The sequence below is a fragment of the Atractosteus spatula genome, chromosome 10 (genome assembly GCF_055471065.1).
Source record: "Atractosteus spatula isolate fAtrSpa1 chromosome 10, fAtrSpa1.hap1, whole genome shotgun sequence".
Taxonomy (NCBI): domain Eukaryota; kingdom Metazoa; phylum Chordata; class Actinopteri; order Semionotiformes; family Lepisosteidae; genus Atractosteus; species Atractosteus spatula.
The window spans coordinates 12,191,494-12,211,364 of record NC_142715.1 but is presented as its reverse complement, the minus strand read 5'-3'; the positions used below and the strand labels follow the sequence as shown (position 1 = coordinate 12,211,364).

The 19,871-nt window shown below is 39.9% G+C and overlaps 1 non-coding gene across 1 annotated transcript; it reads left to right on the top strand.

Moving 5' to 3' along the window:
* Positions 1-13,812: 13,812 nt before the first annotated feature.
* Positions 13,813-13,900, top strand: trnay-aua (transfer RNA tyrosine (anticodon AUA)). The gene is given in 2 exon segments: positions 13,813-13,849; positions 13,865-13,900. It is a non-coding gene; the product is annotated as a tRNA-Tyr (tRNA).
* The last annotated feature ends 5,971 nt before the right edge of the window (positions 13,901-19,871 follow it).

Sequence of the window (19,871 nt, the reverse complement as noted above, 5' to 3'; positions counted from 1 at the left end):
GTACAGAAATTGTATTGTATGGACAGATGTAAGGTTACGTTAAGAAACCCTTATTGTTACCTTTTGCAATGTTATTTATTTAAGACGGTTCTTCAGAATAGTGTCCCTTACGTATTTGTGACTGTGGTCCAACAGTAACGGTGGTGAAATAGCTGGAATGTGTGGGAAGAAGATGGAGATGGAACAGGAGGTTTATTCAGTCAATAGAAAGGTTGTGTAGGACTGAACACACTGCGGTTATGGTACTGGGTTTAAGAGCATTACGATCCTACAGTCTCCTGATCCGTAATCAGATGCGTTATCCAATGCACCACTGGCCCTTGTACCGCATTCCTCAAGTGCACCACTGTGAGCTTGCGCCGCTACAATAATACATCGCCCCAGTCCAAATTTTCTCAATTAGGTGCAGGTTTTCTATGTGTATTTAGTTAATAAGTCTTTCATTTTGTCTGTTTTAAAAATTACATCTCTTTAAAACGCTGAAATTCACTGTAGCGGCGAGGCTTAATAATAAGGCAGAATTAAGTGTTTCTGAGCTTCCCAAATGAGGCCCCATTTCTCTGTTCAACTCTGTGGTGCAGCCACAGAGAGACCATTAGTGCAGGGTGATTTAAGGTCCTAGGACAGCTCCCAAAGGGGGATGCACTTAGCTAAGCCTGGCTGTCATGATCAATGGTCATCCATTGGCGCCTATCTGTCTAGGGAGTGCCAGATGGACATCTGGACTGCATTCCTAAGTGTCAGGAGTAAATGACTCATATCTCACCTTGATCAACCAATCAGGGACTGGTAGGGCTGAGTAACCCACGTGGAACTCTGATGCCCATGGAACTTTCAGCCAATCAACGAGTTGAAGTTCCTCCAGGTAAAAACGAGATTCAGTAAGATTCAGAAGGGATTCTGGAGAGGATTCTGTGGACTATTCTAAAGGGAATTCAAAGGAGAATTCCAGGGCAGGACGGCCCAGGAGCAGAAGGCTCCCAAGGGCAGGACATTCTCGCAGCGCGCCTCCTGACCATCCTGAGACTCAGCCCGGAAAACCACGGAACGGCCAGTGTGTCCGAGTGCCAGAACTCTCCTTTGTTCTAAGAGTCTAGAGCGGAGGTTGCCAGAGAATAACCAGAGGATCCACCCGAGGTTAGCGCCAGCAGCAGGCCTCGTGAACAGGTCGGAACTGTGGACAGCTGAATCACTATTCAGAACTAGCTCTTCATCAGGACCGAACCGGTCCTCTTCCTGACTTGCTGGGACCCACAGTCATCTTTTCTCCTGTGCGCAAACTTTGCTAGTTAAAGCCAACACTAACTAGCCGGTCAGTGAGCATCAGCAGCGCACCGTCGCAAGCCGCACAGCACAGCATGGCACACAGCCAGAGAGCGCGGATTGGACAGTAACAGCCTGCAACTGTTTCTTTGAGCCTGCAGGAGATATGAATCCCCAAAGAAATTGGATGAGTATTCAACTTCAATGCATTACAGCTCGAGAATTCAATTGTTATCCAAACCAGTTGATATCAATTTAATTCCTAAGAGTTATGTACTTGTTTTGAGTATCTAATGTAGAAGTTATAACCAAGTTCATTTACGAAATGGTCTAAATGAATGATATACTGATCGTATGTCCTCTTGATGTGTAACTCTTCGTAACTGAATGAATATATATCTTTTGTATTCTGATAACCCTCTCGATAAGATCTGTTAGGTTTATATGCATATTCTATGTATTAATAAATGTATCCTCGTGTATTAGTACCTGTGTGTGTGCGTTGTTTGAGTTATGTCGCATGGTTGGGTTCTAAAGCCATCAAAAGAATCAACTTTGTGATTTACTGCTACAATTAATAATTGTCACAGTAAATGCCCAAACCCTACAGAACTGGTGCCTTCAGAGAGCCACAACGTTACATATTTGGCGTCCCTGAGCCGGTTTTCTCTTACATGAGGGAATTCAAACGAAAGAAATCACAGAAAAGATATCGCGCTTAAAAAGAAATCCAGAGTGGAGACGCTGGTGATAGAAAACAGAGCTTCATACGATGCATGAGATGCTTTACCTCTGAACTAAACTCGGCTCTTTAATCGTGTTAGGAAGAGTGAATAGTCAACAGTGTACATTTTAAAAATCAAAGCAAGACAATGAGACACGAAGAGAATTCGGAACACAAACCTCTCCTTCATCGTTTAATGAGCTTTTGATGAACGTCTAAATGAAAGACAAATTCACTATTTTCACTTTGTGATTAAAAAAACACTTTTATCACACGTTAAGCATTCCTGATGGTGTCGAATGGTTCTCTTTTCTACCCTCATCATTTGAGAATCCCCAGCTAAAATATCTTTTTAAACTACAACAAAATTGCAATATTTTGAATACTATTTAAGTTTACATAGTCACATTCCAGGTGATATTGACTTAGGCGCTCAACTATTAACTTCTTGGAGTTTGACTTGTGCCAAAAGTTTGAAATCTCTGCAACTATCAGGATGCTTAAGGACATCCAAAGAAACCCCATCACATTTAGGGGAGACGGTATTGAGGTCAGATTAATTTGAAATGCGTCTGTGGGGACTTTTGATTTACCAACGTTATGTTTTACTGAAGGATACGATGACTGATTGTGCCATAGAAACTAACGCACGTCACCTTTTTTCTACATTCACAGGTTTTTGGCTAAAGACAAAAAAATCGTTTCATTTCTTGGCCAGCTGGCAGTAATTCCTCTGCACCGACAAGAAAGATGACTATTTTATCTTTTGCAATTTGTATGGATTTTTTTAAAAAAAGTTGTTCCAAAAATTAAATGAACACTTCCATTAAATTTAATGTAGAAGCATGTTGCCGTCCATAATGATAAACTGTGCAGCAAGACAGGAAGAATGGCACCACTAGGATTCAACCCAGGATCATCTGTTTACAAGGCAGGCGCTTTAACCACCTAAGCCACAGCACTCACTCATCCTAGTGTTAATCCCACATCAGCAGGGTCAGCTTGTCTGCACACCCGTCTCCATTTGGTGGTTTGAACCAAATCTTTGAGCTGACGTTGCCATTAAATGCGACCGAGAATACTCCAACGGGCGTGCCGCTACACCTGCCGTTGGAGAACTAAGCCACGGCACTGGCATCATATATATCCCTTTTACAGCCACTTGGACACATCTCAATTGCTCTGAGACACCTGCATTCAGTGTGCGCTGAGCCTGCTCGCTGAGCAAGTGACGAGAAATGGCTTATGTCCAAGGAGCTCAATATGCTTTTTATGTTCAACGGGGTGTCCAATAAGCCGGCACTGACACGCAGCACAGGCTCTGTGGTTTGACATCTCCCAAGGTAAATGTTGAAATTGTAGGTGGAAGAGGAAAATTACCCTCGTGTACGTGGAAGCAGGTGTGCCTGCATTAATACAGCTCCATCGAGCGGAAAAAGTAACACAAGAACTGCCTTAAATTAAACAGCAAGTTTCTGCGGCTGAAAACAGAAACTATTCCCTGTGATAAGTGAACTCACAACCTCAGCATAACTCCACTATAAAAGCACCACAACCTGACCAATTGCGCTACTGGAGCAGCACAGCACAGTAGCACATTTTCCTCAGTGCACTCAAACAGTGCTTCTTCCCTAGCCTACCAGCTTCAAGACTTTTTTAAATTGATCAAAGATTCATTGGAAAAGGTTTGTCGATGGGTCAGGTGGGAATCACACCCAGATTAACTGCTTGCAAGGCAGCTATGTTCATCATTATACCCAGGACTGGCGCCAGGGGAATGATCTGTAGGGAGGGGGGGGTCTGAAATCCTGAGGGGGGCAGTGATATTTCGGTTTAAACGGAGCCATTGCAACCATCCAAGTGAATTCTCGCAAGCATGCCACTGATTAGTATTTCATGTTAGAAGATAACGACAAGCAATCTGGTATTTAGTGATGGAGAACAGTTCCACGTTCATCAGAACTCACGTGATTATTTTTTCCTGGAGCATCAACCATATGTGTTCATTTTTGCAACAACATCAACGGTAACGAGGTTCTGAATCATTAAGAAATCATTGTAAAACCAACAGAAAGTACAAACTTCTATAACTACAGTCCTAGTTATATAACGATTGTAAGTATGAGGATAAACTACTGCAAGGCATTGGTCCACCTGAGCAAATAAGGTCATAATAATGTTGACACCCAAAAACATAGACACTATGTAACGTGCTGTTCCTGGATGGATAGCCCTCCTGCACATCAAACAGTCTGATGTAGTAACTGTGAATTCGGGGTTAGTGTAGTTATCTGACCATTGACAAAGTACAACTATTTTTTACGGCTCAAGTTAAGTAAGTGAAAGTGTTCAAAAACTTTTTATCCAAACCTTTTATCCAATTCTGAGGGGGGTGGGACTGTTCAGTTGAGGGGGCGATTTTGGCATGCCAGTAACATTTTCACAAAACATCCAAGAGTTACGAAAACACTTACTTTGTGTATAAAGTACATTGTGTACACACTGTAAGTTCAGAACGCGAGAAATACTGCTCAATATGGGATCCTGTCCAGGAATATCAGGGCTGTAAGGGGGTCAGATCTATAGATGTAGTAAACACATTAGTGGAGACAGTGTGTCTGCTCTCTGTGTGAGAGCCGGACAGGAAGAATAATCTGTGGTCTGGGAAGAAGAAACCCTCGTTGGAAGAGCGGCGCTTCTCACAGGAGAGAATGAAAAAAAAAATCTTTTTCAGGGACGCTGATTTTTCTCCTTGCGGGAATTAAAAGCCCTTATGGGGAGTGACCTCGTGGTGCAACAGTAGTGCATCTGATACCACATCAAAAGGTTGTGTGCTCAAATCATGTCGAGATCGGCTGATGTATGTTCAGGTTCAGCTGGTGCCGAACCTGGAAATTAGACCATGCAGTTTGATTTTATCTGTACACCACATAGATAATCTAAATGAAATAACAGAGCAGTACAGGACACGCATTCAGGAAATTACACAGCAAGTCATTTTGAACAAGACAAGAGAAAAGGCACACTGCACATCCGTGAAACATCACATCCGACTTTAGAGACAGTTACATCACAGAATGGAAGTTTCAGGCCCCTTTTTCATTACAGGTTCAAACTAACCTGAAAGTTACAGAGTTTTAGGTCACTTTTGTATTAAAAAGTGTCTGAAGCCTGTAAATATAATTTGCCCTTTTTTAAATTGTGGATGAAATCCACTCCCATGTACCAAGACCTTACAGTATATTCATGTTAATTAAAATGACTAACGCTATTGGACATTAGCTGGTGCTTTTTGTAACGATTTGCTATTTCATGCTGGAAAGAAGGAAACCCGACCAACGTTTGCTTTCAGGTGTGGTTCATTCACATAATGGACATCTATTTCTGAGTAGTCTGATTTAAAATCACACGAACCCGGTAGAAGTCGAACCTACAATCTCATGATGCAAAAGCAGACGCGTTATCCATTAAACCACTGGCCAATCATGTAACTGAATGGCACCATGGTGAGTTCAGCACTGCAACTAGTAATACACCATCCCATCTAAAATTTCTAAGTGAGAAACGTGTTTTCTATATTTTCATCAGTTTTAAAATACCATCTCTTTAATACAGACAAAGGGTTTGTGTGTCACTTTGAAATTCTGATTGATTTAGAAATCAAAGAAAAAGATGTTTTCTTCAACAACGCAGTGAAATTATGACATCTTCACTCTACTTCTCTCTTGTAGTAAAGCAGACCTTGCAGTGTGAGCATTTGCTACAGTAAATTAGGTCATGTATCATGTTAAATCACTTCTTCAAAACCAAACATTTCCTGGTGCACATTTTCTCCATGAAAAAAATACATTTTTCCCTTACATGCTTTCTCGTTTTTTTTCCATCAGAGTACAGAAAGAAGAAAAAAGGGAAAAGCAGTGTCGCAAAAGAACTCCGTCACCCTTGGGAGATGTCAAGCTCATCGGATATGAAAAGTGCCCAATAAAAGCAATTTCTCTTCATTTATATTATGTGTGAGGAGGCAACTATCTCAGCCAGCAGACTCAGCGCTTACTGAATACAGGTATGTTTTAAGTGTCATGCTGATCGTCTTATAAATGCAAAGGAAACTTTTAAAGCTGATAAAGTAATTTGCATGTGGCTACAACATCCCTGGAAGAGAGATTTTATCAGTTGCACATAATCAGTATTTTTTACTTTTTGTGCAGCACTGGAAATATATTTTTTACGTTTTCTTAAGAAGATCTCATGAAGTATTGCCAGGACCTACCTTTAGCACTCAATAGCGATATTAATGGAGTAGAAATGTAAGATAAATTGATGATCTGAGCTAAAATAGTCCTTACGCGCCTCCTGTAACAGTGTTCGTATTCATAGCAAGTAATATTCTTTTTCAACCCCAAATGTTGCTAATGCATTAAGCTTTGTGCGACCATTAGAGGTTTCGGTAGCTTCTGGAGAGCGCACTTTTCCAAACTGAAACCTATTAGAACATTATTTAAGGTACACCATGTCCCGGAATCGTTCATCGGGACTAGGATTAATATCAATGGAAAGTACTTCAAGATTTAACTGAAATATTAAAAGAGTAGGAAAGCATTTAAAATAGAAAAAATCAGTTCAGATGATATTTAATTTTTGAGAAATGGGCACATTCTGTACATCAGCTCAGTGAGCAGTGCGAGGTGCTCTCCTGGAGATGATGTTATATTAGTTAAAATCATGTGATAGTTGAAAAAGCTTAATACTTAGTGAAACAGCCAGCACAAATGGTTGCGTTTGTGATTATGTTACTTCTCTACTATAGCAGCATCGATAAAAGACCCTCTGAAAGCAGTAAAGCACTGCACAACTGAATTCATTGCTATTTGGAGAAATCCACAAACTCGTGTTTTTCATGTGCTTTAAAAGACAGCCATACTCACCGACAAAATAACGACACTGCAGCTGATTTTTTCCGAAGCACAGTTGACCTTTCTGAGCCAAATGATGAAGCTCACCCAGTGAATACTATAGCAGAAGGTGGAGGAAAGTGAGACTTTGTAACTACTGCAACCACAGGAACAACTGCAAGAAGCAGAATCAATTTCCCATCGAATGGTGGTGTTGTCTGAGGTACGTGATGTAAACGCGTGCAGAGAATCCCACAATCTCTTCAAAACTTGGACAAAGTATTTCTGATGGAGCGCTGTGCGCAAAGATTGAATAAGCTTTGCTCCTGCCAATGATTCTGCGTGAAAAACCACAGCATTCAAGTTTCACAGACAAATGCACCATGCCTACAAAACCAATTTTAAAAACAATTGCGGCACACTACGATTCACACTGACTCAAAAGTGATCACGGCAGATGTTGTTCCCTGCATAATGCTGAAGGGACCAAAGAGCATTGCTGTTGGGAACACAAAATGAGGCTTTTTCATGCCTTGATGTTAAGCTGACAAAGACTATCTTGAAACACCTAGTTCAGTCTCTCGACAGACTGTCAAGCAAAGCTTTTACCCATTGAAGTCGCAATAGAAGGAAGGTCTTAACCCACCAACACTGAGCAGCGGCAAGATTCAAACCTAACCCAGCGAAGAAAATGGAGCACAAACCCAGCACATAGACCACCCTTCCACACTCCCAACACCTTACTCTTTTGGAGAACGTCGGGTGGGTTCAGCTCTTGTTGTGCGACGCGTGGAAATGACTGCATCTTCGTTTTCCGAGATGTTTCCTATCACATCTTTGTCAGCTCTGAATATAGTGCTTCTTTGGAGCAGGCTTCAGACCTTTTATTTTATTTATAAAGGAGGGCGCATTCAGAAACATGTAATTTCTGTTTTAGAAATGCTTTGGGCGGTGTGTTTTATATAATGCACAAACAGTATTCTGATTGTATACTGTAGACCTGTGTTGCAATCATACAGGATGTGACTGGGATTCTGAAATGTTTCTTGAAAAGGTATTCAGGGCTGCTTGAATCTATAATAAAAAAGTGACCCGAAACTTCCAACCTTCCAATAACTGATGTCGCTCTCCCTAAACCTGTACGTGATGTTTTGCAGATGTGCAATGTGCCTTTACTCCTGTATTTAAAACGACCTCTGTTGTTGGGCGGAGTTGAAGGAGAACTAACTGCATAGAAAAAGTACGTAACGATAAAATATTTCTGCGCGTGAAACACATCAATCGTTCAGCATTTCTAAAATGTTTAATTGAATTGACAAAGAAATCCTCTCCTTAAACTTCGAAAAGGATTATCTGTTGAGCCAGCAGACGAAACACTGCAGGTGCCTGTTTCTCACAGGAGTTTGAAGTTGTGGATAACATTTAGCAGGTTTGTCACCGTTGCTTAGCTGGTTAAGACGCCTCACTAAAAACCAGGAGATCCTGGGTGCGAATCCCAGCGGTATCTCTTCGTAGACAACAGGCCACTCATTGTCAATATTTATAGAGCTTAATTTAAAGACAACGGGAGAAGCATGAGTTACAGCTTTCTGTAGCTGTTTTGTATCGCAATGGTGAGTGCATTGGACTTCTAGGCCTTGATTGAATGAAGTCATTCAAAGGTTGTGGGTTCGAGTCCCACCAGAGTCATGTATCATTTTGATTCAACCTTTCAAAATCCTCTAGGGATTGGTGTTGATCAAGTCAAATAAAGGACTTCTTAAGAGTCCACAGTTGAAAATGAACCAGCAGCCACAAGAAAGAAATTAGCACTGGACTGTGATCACATTACTCCTGTCCTGGAGTCCTTGCACTGGCTTCCTGTCAACTTCAAAATCCTCATGCTCACCCATAAGGCTCCCCATGGCTTGGCACCTCAGTACCTGTCTGGGTTATCGCCCTACTCCCCACCTCACAACCTTCGCTCTTCTAATTCTGGTCTCCTATCTGTTCCACCGTCCATCTACACTCTATGGGTGACAGGGCCTTCTCCTGTTTTACCCCAAAGCTCTGGATCTTTATCACCGAGGATATCAGAGAGTCACCTTCTCTAAACTCCTTCAAATCCAGACTCAAAACCCTCTTCTTTAGAAGAGCCTTTAATGAACTATTCTTTACCCCTCTGTTCCTACTGTATTTAATACCACCATCTATTGTCTCCTCTAACTGTTTATTCTCATCCTGCTTATCTTGTGTATTTTTTTAACTTTATTGTTGTGATTCTGTAAAGCGCTTTGAAAAGCCAGCTTTAAAGGTGCTATATAATGTAAAGATTATTATTATTAATAATGAACAGTGCATTTAACATTGAGCACATGCGGTCCTTCTTTGCAAAGGATTGCAAAGGTTGGGAATTAGCTTTTCACTCGTGTTGTTGAAGACCATATCCTGGCTTTGTTGCAGGAAATGTCTGGATGCCATCACCAGATCAAGGAGAGGATCATGGTTTTGGGAAGTCTTCTTGATGCCTGACACTGTGTGTTTCCTGGTTGTAACAGGTGTCATTCTGGACCTAAACAACAGAGAACACCGTTGAAATCGCTGAACTGCCTAGCGGACACTTTGTCGCCTTCTTCTGACCTGCACTTAATGCGATTCTCTGAAAACGTGGCACATTATATCTGTGCTACCTTTATGGAGGGTGAGCACACTCATAAGAATCATAGATTCGATCACAAGCATCTAAAAATGAGCATGAGAAAATGACATCACGCTATAAGGCTGAATGGCACAAATTCTCCTGTTCCTTCTGCAGCAAATGTGTGTTTTTTGCTTCTTAACACTGAGATAGTTGGAGATATTTGGCAGCAGTGGGATTCCAACTCACACCCCCAAAGAGACTAGAGCTTTAATCCAGCTCTAAATTAAAAACTGGGTGACTTGTAAGGGCTGGTAGGAGAGGAAAGGAATAAATGCTTCTTTTTTGGACTAATTCTTTATCTACTAAAAGAAGGAAAGATATATTTGATTATTATTTTTTCACCAGTTGTTTTGATCAAATTATTGTAAATAAGTGCCATATTAAGGTATAATATGTACATGAATGTCATGTCTGTGTCGATTATGGCAGCTGAGTATCGCTGGAGGACAGTTCATCATGAGTGGATAAGCCTGCATAATGAGGGAGAAGAGATTGGCCTCTCTAACACAGTGTCCAGTGACACAGTGTCCTACTGTTCTCTGCTAATGTAGAGGGTGAATGTTTATTTAGGTGAATGTAAGGTTTCATTCTTGTAAAATATTTCCGAGCACTTTTTTTGTTGCTTTAAAAAAATCTTGAGTGACACATACCTTCTGTTTTACTGCACTACACTTCTCCAGAGGCCAGTTCAGCACACAAGGATCCTCAGTCAAACAAACACTGCAATCGCTTGATAAACGCCATTTCTCATCCTTTCTCTTAGTGTCGGAGCTACTATTGTATGCAAAGGAGGCGACGTGACAATGAAATCTTAAAGAGAGTCTTCATGAAGGTGTGTGTCGGCAAGCTCTCCACTGGCAATTGACTGGGCTTGTAAAGAAATCAATCTCATTCAACAACCATACAAATTGCACAGCTTAAGGCACATGAAGTGAAATCTGTGAGCTGATTGACACAAAACAATGTCACTTCACATTATCTGCAAAGTTGTTTTGCTTGTCTGACCACCTCTTCCTACTTTACAGTGAGCACATATATTTCAGTTTCTTTCCCCCATGTGGAGATGTGTCCACTGCCAAAACTGCTGTCTGATTATTTAAATAATCTGTAAAACTGTTACATGACTTCATCTAATTGTAAATGTATAAGACGGTCTATGAGACATTTGTGAGAGTAGCTGAATCCCAGAGCTGGTATGGAATCACACACAGACAGGTCTTCTGTGTGATCTGAGTCCCACTGCTCAGAGCTACAGACTGGTCAAATGGTCACTATTGTAGACACGACCATCGGACCATCGGCTACAAATAATCAATATACTGATCATAGAGTCACTATTGGTGTTTATTACATAAATACTATATATAAATAATAAGATAATTCCACACTCATATGTGTTATAAAACATTTATAAACATTTTGGGTGGCTGACATACAGTAAAGAAAGTAATACTGAAGGGCTGGAAGTCCTGGAAAGCGTTAATAGAACCTTCTTGCTTTCGACCTGGATCAGAGCCCACAACTGCCAGATCAGTGACCCCTGAGCCCAGTTCACAGAGAGGAGAACCAGGAGCTCTTTTATGTCTCTAAGAGGGCTGGGAGGAAGGATAAAAGGGGGAAAAGTGACATGAGTCCAGGCTGTTCTGTCTGATATTGTTCATGTAGCAGCACTGATTGTCTGAATATCTTCTGGTTCTGGATTGTGAGGATAGAGAGCAGTACAGAGTTGAGATCCTGTCTGAGTGTGAGTCTGAGCTGTGAATCTGACTGAGAAGAGAATAATGATTTTTTATTCTGCCTGAGAATTTTCCTGAGAATTTTTCCTGAGAATTTTTCTTCTTTTCCAAGTGGTGTTACACCTCCTTCAGAAACTCTGCACAGACTGCCAGAGTGACAGAAGAGGAGAGAGAGATGGACAGATAAGAGCACATACAGCAAGAGACACATACATCTTGATTTACTTTGAAGCAAGTGTTCATTTCTTTTCTGGAACAAGTTGTTTCTGAACTTCAAGAAATTCATACAACTTCTGAAAGATAAAATACAAATCTTGCTTCTCAGGACAGAAGAAATGCTGCAAAAAAATGCCAGTGATTTGTGAAAAGCAACCGGAATGTGTCCTTGTGCAGCTGTTAAACAAAGGGCTGGTGGGTCAAACGCACTCAGGGATGCGCTTCAGATTGTGATGATTTAAACAAAATCTCCACTTAAAATTGAAGGGATTTCTTCGCAAACCCTCTTGAATGTTGCAGGAAATCTTTGTGTTTTACTCGTGTGCAACTACAACAAGTAAACAATTAAGTACCTAAGTCAATGTCCAAGAAAACCATCTTCACGTGTGGAATTTTTCTTTAACTGGCTGTTGGGAGAATTCATCTATACACCCGTTGTATCCTTAGCAAAAATATTTTAAAATTAGTACACAGATTTGTTGGAGAACTTGACAATCCTTGACAATCATTATTAAATGAGCATTGTACAAATGTGCGTTGATATTTTTAATATGTACCTTAATTGTAATATATATATATACATAATTGCTTTGATATGGATGTTCATTTGAAGGAATTGAGGAAACTATGAAGGATCGCAGAACAACCAAAGATACACTTGGGCATCTGCTATTGGTAAAGATGAAAGAGTACCTTAAGTGTAAAGCTTGCATACACACGAGAGAAAAAAAAAACAGTTTTAATGCACTTCATTAAATTGATGGTGTGCTTATCAATCGTGCATAAAGTGTACATAGCAGAGGATGGTTTCGATCCATCGACCTCTGGGTTATGGGCCCAGCACGCTTCCGCTGCGCCACTCTGCTGACACCTGTCATGTGACGATTCAACACAACTGCTCTATCTTTGCTTTCTAAAAGTGCGCCCGAGATGAAAAGTCTAAACGGCAAACGCAGACGTCATTTTGAGGACTTGGTCTTTTATAGTACAAAACATCACCCGCTGCTCTACATGGGCGTGTCTTCAATATCGTTGAGAACCAAACCTTCTGCTTTCCGAGGCAACTGATTCTTTCGTCGTTAATTCCCAAATCTTCAATGAGAATCAGTGAAACGAAAATCAAACACATGTACACACTCGCGTCCTAACTTGAAAGAAAAATCTACACCCAGTTTATAATACTGAAAATGATTCAGGAAGTACAGCAAAGTTCTAAAACCAGCGAATGCATCTGCATGCATAAAATGTCAATTTTTCAAAAGTAACATCTTCAGCTTTGAAAGATTGTCATCCATATATTTTCGTTTTTCTCTTTTTTTACATAACACGCTTTCGAGAAACAAACTGTCTTTTAATTAAGGCTTCATTAGAAAATGTGTATCTTGGTTTGCTAAGTTAAAATCGGCACATCCCAGTGGGCAAAAGATGTAGAATATACGACTATTAAACGCATACCTTAGACGTGTAAATGTGCTCCGTAACTGGTCTTGAATGAAATTCTAATATACGTATATCGTTATACGTCAATTAGACATCTATGATTATATGTTTATTATACATAAATGGTTGGAGTTCTATTATACGGATAAATTTAGAAGACTATAATACATATATAGTTAAAGGTCTATTATACATCAAAGAAAGATTTTTATAGGTGTAGAAACTAGTAAATAAAGCCAATGATTTGTTTTAGAAATGTATTCTTAAAATATACAATTATTCACACCTGAAAAATATGTAGTTCAAATTATAGATTATATACAATATTGTAATCAACAAATGTCTAATCATCATAAAAAGCACAACTAGTAAACTTCAGTTACAAATTCTAGTAACATGGCAATATATATATAGTAATGACAAACACAAACTAATTACATGAACACGCTAATATTTAACTCAAAACCACATTTCGATTCAAATATAAATTTTAAAATTTACAACTTCTTTATTTCCACGAAAACATTATTAATGTAGCACAAACGCTACTTTCTAATAGATAGAAAGAAACTGTTTGTTTTGTGTCTCATGGTGATCCTCCTCTCGATACTAATGAAATGTTTAATATGATCTCTCGAGAATAAAAAAGGAGTCAATTTCCGACTGGAATGATTGATGCCCCATCAAACATTTTGTAATATCCCTGGAAGTTTATACAGTAGAATCCTGGTTCATGGCTTAAATTCAAGGTAAACAAGACTAAGGAAACGAGTTGGAAACTTGATGTTGAAGTGGGATTTAAATCACCCGGAACATTTCACTACATTGGGCAGTATGTGCCAGAAAGTAATAGTTGACATTCCTTCGATAGCTCAGTTGGTAGAGCGGAGGACTATAGAAAAATCAGCGGCGTATTCTTGGGTCGCTGGTTCGATTCCGGCTCGCAGGAAGGTGCTTTCTGTGTACTTTGATCAAAGAGTTAAAAAAGCGAATCTGTTTCAATCAGACATTGATCAAAAGCTCTATAAACGACGAAGTAGAGGTTCCTGTTCCGAATTCAGCCCACGTCTTATTGTCTTGTTTTGGCCAAGATCTGATCTTTGAATTAAGGGACTACACTGTCTGCTTTGTAATCCAAAAATGCATACCAATGTCAAGTTTTTTTGTAGATATAAAGGTGTTCTCTGTTTTCAAAGGATAGGTACTTAATTGGCATAATGATTTGGTATTGATTTTGTATCGTTGTATTATAAAGTTTGTGCTTTCTGTGTTTTTATCGTATTGTGAACTTATTTTTTAAACAAATGCTAACAAAGGCAAACACGGCACACATCTGTTTATACCAGTGGCGAATTGTACATTTTTATTAAGTATAAGCTACTGTGCCCTTCTGGGAGTATATCAGGTTCGATATAAAGTGGCAAAAATATAAAAGGGGAAAATACCCCACACTGCGTGTAAAGCCCATTTTAGATTAAAATGGCGTACTGTGCACGAAATGTTGCAGAAACACAGTCTGATATTTTGATAATTATTATTTTAATAATTTGATCAAATTGAGGCCCAGGATCCAAATCTTCAGTTCTGATTTTTTTAAGTGATACTTTTCCTTCCTTTCGTGGAAGTCACACGATGTGAGCAGTTGTTTTTTTTTACGTTACTATCCAAAGAGCCTCAGACGCACTGTAACCAAACCAGGATGGATTGTGCTGGGAGCCGGACTGAGCTCATTCTCACTCCCTGTGCTAAAAACAGAATTAGCTCTTCCCCGAACATCGTCTACAGCTGCTGGATGGTGCTTTGCGTCTTACTGCTCCGGCAATTACTTTGACGAAAGACAGCTCAATTGTGCGCTTTTAACCTTCTCGCAGCTACGGGCGAGACTGACGCTCGCGATATGAAGGCACCCGCTGGTACACCTTCTCTAACTTTCACAATCGCGACAGACTTCGCTTTTTTAAAAAAAAGTAGATATAGCCCTGAAAAAAACATAAGCTTTATCAGTTTTTACATTAATCTATTTTGAATCAAAGTTTGATATTTTTTTCATTTTTTATTGCATTTTACATCATAATAATAATATTAATCATCATCATCATTTACACTTATATAGCGCTGTTCTGGATACTCCACTCAATGCGCTTTACTGGTAATGGGGACTCCCCTCCACCACCACCATTCTCTTGAATGATCACAGAGAGTCAAGACCTCGGTTTTACGTCTCAGCCGAAGGACGGCACCTGTTTACAGTTTAGTGTCCCCGTTCTTGTACTGGGGTATTAGGACCCGCATGGACCACAGGGTGTACGCCCAGCGACAGGAACCAGACGTGTGTTGGGCTCGGCTGCGAGCCGGACAATGACGTCACGGGGACAAAGTAGAGGAAATCAAAACGGTTCTGTAAAAGACCAGTGTCAGCTGTTGGTTTGCAGTCTGGACTCTAAAAAGTATAGTATGTAGGATGTGACAAATTTATGATTTCTTGGAATAAAACGGTTTTTATTTGCATTCAAAATGAAGCGGAATTTTAGCGCGACACACAAACCCTTTGTCTTTTTTAGAGAGTGATTTTTAAACAGACATAAATGTAGAAAACGTGTTTTTTTTAGCACTACAATAGCAGGGTCAGCGGCGTAATGAATAACGCGTCAGGCCTCGCATCAGAAAATTATAGGTTCGACTGCCGTCTGACTCCTTGCGTTTATACCACTTACATTCTTTAATATAAATGAACTGCACCTGAAAGCTATAGAAAACACTTTGGGTAAGTTGTCTGCACCCTCATGCGAATTTCGACAAATTACCCAAAACACTGTATTGTCTGGAGATCAGCTCCAGCTCTGAACTCATTTGCAATGAAAAACCATGTGTAACAAAACTGGAGAACAGCTGAACTTGTGCTCAGTTCGGTGATGAGGGTTAAGAACTGTCGTTGTTGTAATTAGCACGAACTGCACAGGCTCTGAATCAGACCATGTCAATTAGTCTGATCAGTGTAGGACACGTTAATGTAGAATTATTAATAGGTTTGTTAGTTAGTTCAGGTGTACCCACCTGAACTAATGTAGAATTATTACTTGGTCTGTCTCTTGTTTGTATATAAATGAATGTCTCTGACAACTTAATGTTAGTTTTACGATGTAGTTCAGGCGTTGACATATGCACGAGTATACGAAATGTCTCACTCCTGATTCATCTCACGTTCTACAGGAGACTGGCGATTCCTCCTGTTTCTTGTACAACCATATCAGAACAGAAGCCCGTGTCACCGAGCTCAGATTCAAGATTGACTCGCATCTTTATCCCTTTTTTGTTCGTGATCATTATTTTCTTTAGTTATGATCAATATTGAACTTTTTTTAAATGAAGTGACAATAATCAAATATGCAGGCAGATTTTTGAAAAGTATTCAGAATTGTCAGGGTGCCCCTTTGGAACAGTCGTCAGAAAATGTGAGAAAATGAAAGTTATGTAAGCTCTCACACAAAGCATTGAAGATTGGAATCTGAGTGTAAAAAAGCTACCCGTCTCCCAATGATAGGCAGGGATACACACCATGACTCGAATAGACTCAGCGAACTTTAACGCCTATGATATTACGAGTGCTTTGCACGTGTCGAACTTCAAGAAGGAACTACTACAATAGTTGTGGACATAATTCAATACCACCGGCAAAGTCCAATGCCGGCAACGTCTGAGAAAATAATATTCACTCATGGAATTTGGTCTTTGAATGGCTGGCGAGAAAATTCATTTATACTCCTGTTGCACCCTCAGCTGAAACATGTTAAAATAACAATGCAGATTTGTTGGAGAACCTGACAAGAATTATTGGGTTAGCACTGTATGTTATTTGGTGTCTTTACTTTATTTTATTTATATATTTTAATATAAATGTTAACATACATGCTGTATAATCTATTGTCATTTTAAAATATGTTAGCTGAGGATGCGAGGGGGGGTATTATACCTTGTGAAACATTCAAGGAACTGTAAAAATGGCTGGTATTTGAATAAAATTGGCGATCACAAGAAAACCACAATTTATGTGGTATTATCATCAATATCCTTCAAAATCTACGTTCAAATGAAGGATTTGAAGAAACTATGAAAAAAGCAATAGTAGTAGCAGAGGATTTTGAATTTTGCTTTTCAAGTCAGTAGATCACCATAGAGTTGCGCCCCTACAAACAGCACAAAGGATGAATCCCACCTCCTTCGTTATTGCTGTTTGTGCCGGTGAAAGTAGCGTTTGTGCTATTGAAAGTATCTCGGAAGATGAAGGTGCAGTCACTTCCACATATCATGATATCATTAGATCCGACGACAAGAGCTGAAGCCCCCGGCATTTTCCAAGCCAGCAATGTGAGGAAGATGGGTGTGGAGGAAGGTAGTGTGGCCGAGCAGTCTAAGTTGCTGGATTTTAGGCTTCAGTTTCTCTGGGGGTGTGGGTTCGAATCCCACGGCTGCAAAATGTTAATGTTTGAAGACCTGCAATACGATCAGTAAAAGCACCTTTTGTTAGGCTGCGGGAGGTGTTTAGAGATAGACTTTCTAAAATACAGGCTTAACATCAAGGCAGAAAAAATATTTTGTTTTCTTAACATAAATTCTCTTTGGCATGTTCAGCTTTATGTAGGGAACAACATCTGCCGAGATCACTTTTGAGGCAGTGCACATGATAGTGTACTGGCAAGTACATTTAATATTGGCTGTGGTGGTGAGCTTCTTTTGTCTGTGAAACATTTAATTCTTCACGCCGAATCATTGGCAGGGGTAAAGCTTATTAAATCTTTGAACATAGCGCTCCATCGGAAATACTTTGTTCATGGTCAAAAGATTTCAGAGGATTAACTTAATGAATTCACATAGCATAACTTACAGGAAAGATTTAAAAGGGGAATTGATTGTGCTTCCTGATGTTGTTCCTGTGGTTTCTTTGGATACAAAGGTGAATGTTCTTTGACGTTCTACTAGAGTATCCACTGGGTGGGCTTTATCAATCAGCTCGGATAGGTCATCAGTGCTCCGTCTCTGGAAAATAATCAGCACTGTTGTTTTTTCCTGTACTGTCTTTTAAAACATATAAGATCACGAGTTTACAGATTTCTCCAAATAACAACTATACATTTTAACCCAGCGCTTAGCATTCCTTCAATCTAATAGTTTTACTCTGGGTAAAAAGCAGCGCAATATACAAAGAGATGATATTCAAATATTTCAACGTTCTTATTGGATTACCTGTATGGAGATATCGCTCAGAATTCCTAATATGATTTTGAGTTCAGTTTTGCTTTACTACTTTCAGAGTCTTTTATTGACCTTGCTGAAGCAGAGAAGTGACATAATCACAAATGCGACCTACCTGTGCTGCTACCTGTTTCTGGTTAATAATGATTATTGCGAGGAAAAAAAAAACAGCTCCTTGCATTAAGAGCAAGAGCAACAAACGCGCTCGCTTGTTGAGTTGGTTTTTTTCCGTGGTGCTCTTCCTCAGATGCAAAGTTATTTGGCGAGCAAGGACCTCTGAGAAGGAGCCTGAATCCGTCAAAAACTCAGAAATTCTAATATCGCACTACCGTCTTGTGTACAGAGACCTGCTTCTTCCTTTTTGAGTGTTTTGGTGTTTAAGAGCATGCTTCCTACCTCGAATGTTAGTTTCAGGAGATGTGTTACCGGATCACAGATCATCTTAAAAAGAATGGGGGATGCACTGGCTCAGTTATTTGAAGGAACCTATACCACCAACACACTTCTGAGAAGCACCTGCACATTTTCGCAATCCTCTCTCTCACCTACAAAGTTATGAAGACACAGACGACCAACAAAAACTGATTTGATTCACTCAAGGCTTCACTCTTCTGTTGTGATGTCGTTTTAATTAGTGTTAGCTGTGATGAGGTGTTGTTTCTGTCTCTTAAAGTTTAAGAGTCTGCTCCTTTCTTCCTGGTATAGAAATAACATGTTCCATCTTTGTTTACAAACACCACTGTAAATTATTTGTCCATCTCTAAAGCCTGCGTGTATTGACAAGGCAATTCAAAAGCACATATTAAATAAGAACACGATCCTTCTTGTTACCATTCACGTGGTTGGAGCGTTGTTTCGCCCTTTAACGTTCTTCTACAATATTTACAGACAGGGCTTTATCACTGGAGTTGTGTGCATCGGTCCATGAACATCAATTGTACTGCTGTTTTTCTATGCGTAATTTAATCGCAAGCACTTAAAAGATGAAAAAAGGTTTCAAAGAAAACATAATTGAAAGACAGTGAGGAGGTAGAAAAACGCACTCCCCCGTTGAAGAATCAACCACCGTCGCCCATGTGACTGGATATAAAAATAAATTATTCATTTTGCCCAGTCTCTGGAAGCTTCAATGCGATTATTTTCCCTTCCTTATTTCTTCATTCCCATTGATTTACTTTGTAGTAGAAGAAACTCGAAAGTGGGAAACTGCAGGCATTCTTCATGAAGGGTGGATTGTGGTCAGTGAACATATGCACATCTTTAAGTCAGTTTCACCATCTGTGCCATAGGGGATGTAGCTCGGTGCTAGAGTGCATGCTTTTCGTGTATGAAGTCCCGAGATCAATCGCTGGCATCACCAGGTGCTTTATATTATTGTGCTCACATCGCAATCTTCTGTTGAGTGAGAACTCTTTGCTCGTGTTCATAGAGAGCCAGGTTTACACAATTAAATTCAGTCACACACGAAGTGCTACAGTGCTGCTCTGCTGTTTTAAATGTACCTTCAAAGCATTTCGTTCTGTTAACTACCAAATGATTTGAACTAATTTGACGTCATATTCAGGAAATCCAGAGAAGGTCATCAGACTTTTAGTGGCTGTTGAAGAAAACACCTGTTGAATCTCACCGGGGATTTCTTGAGAGATCATTCAGCGAGCGAGTCCTCCCTC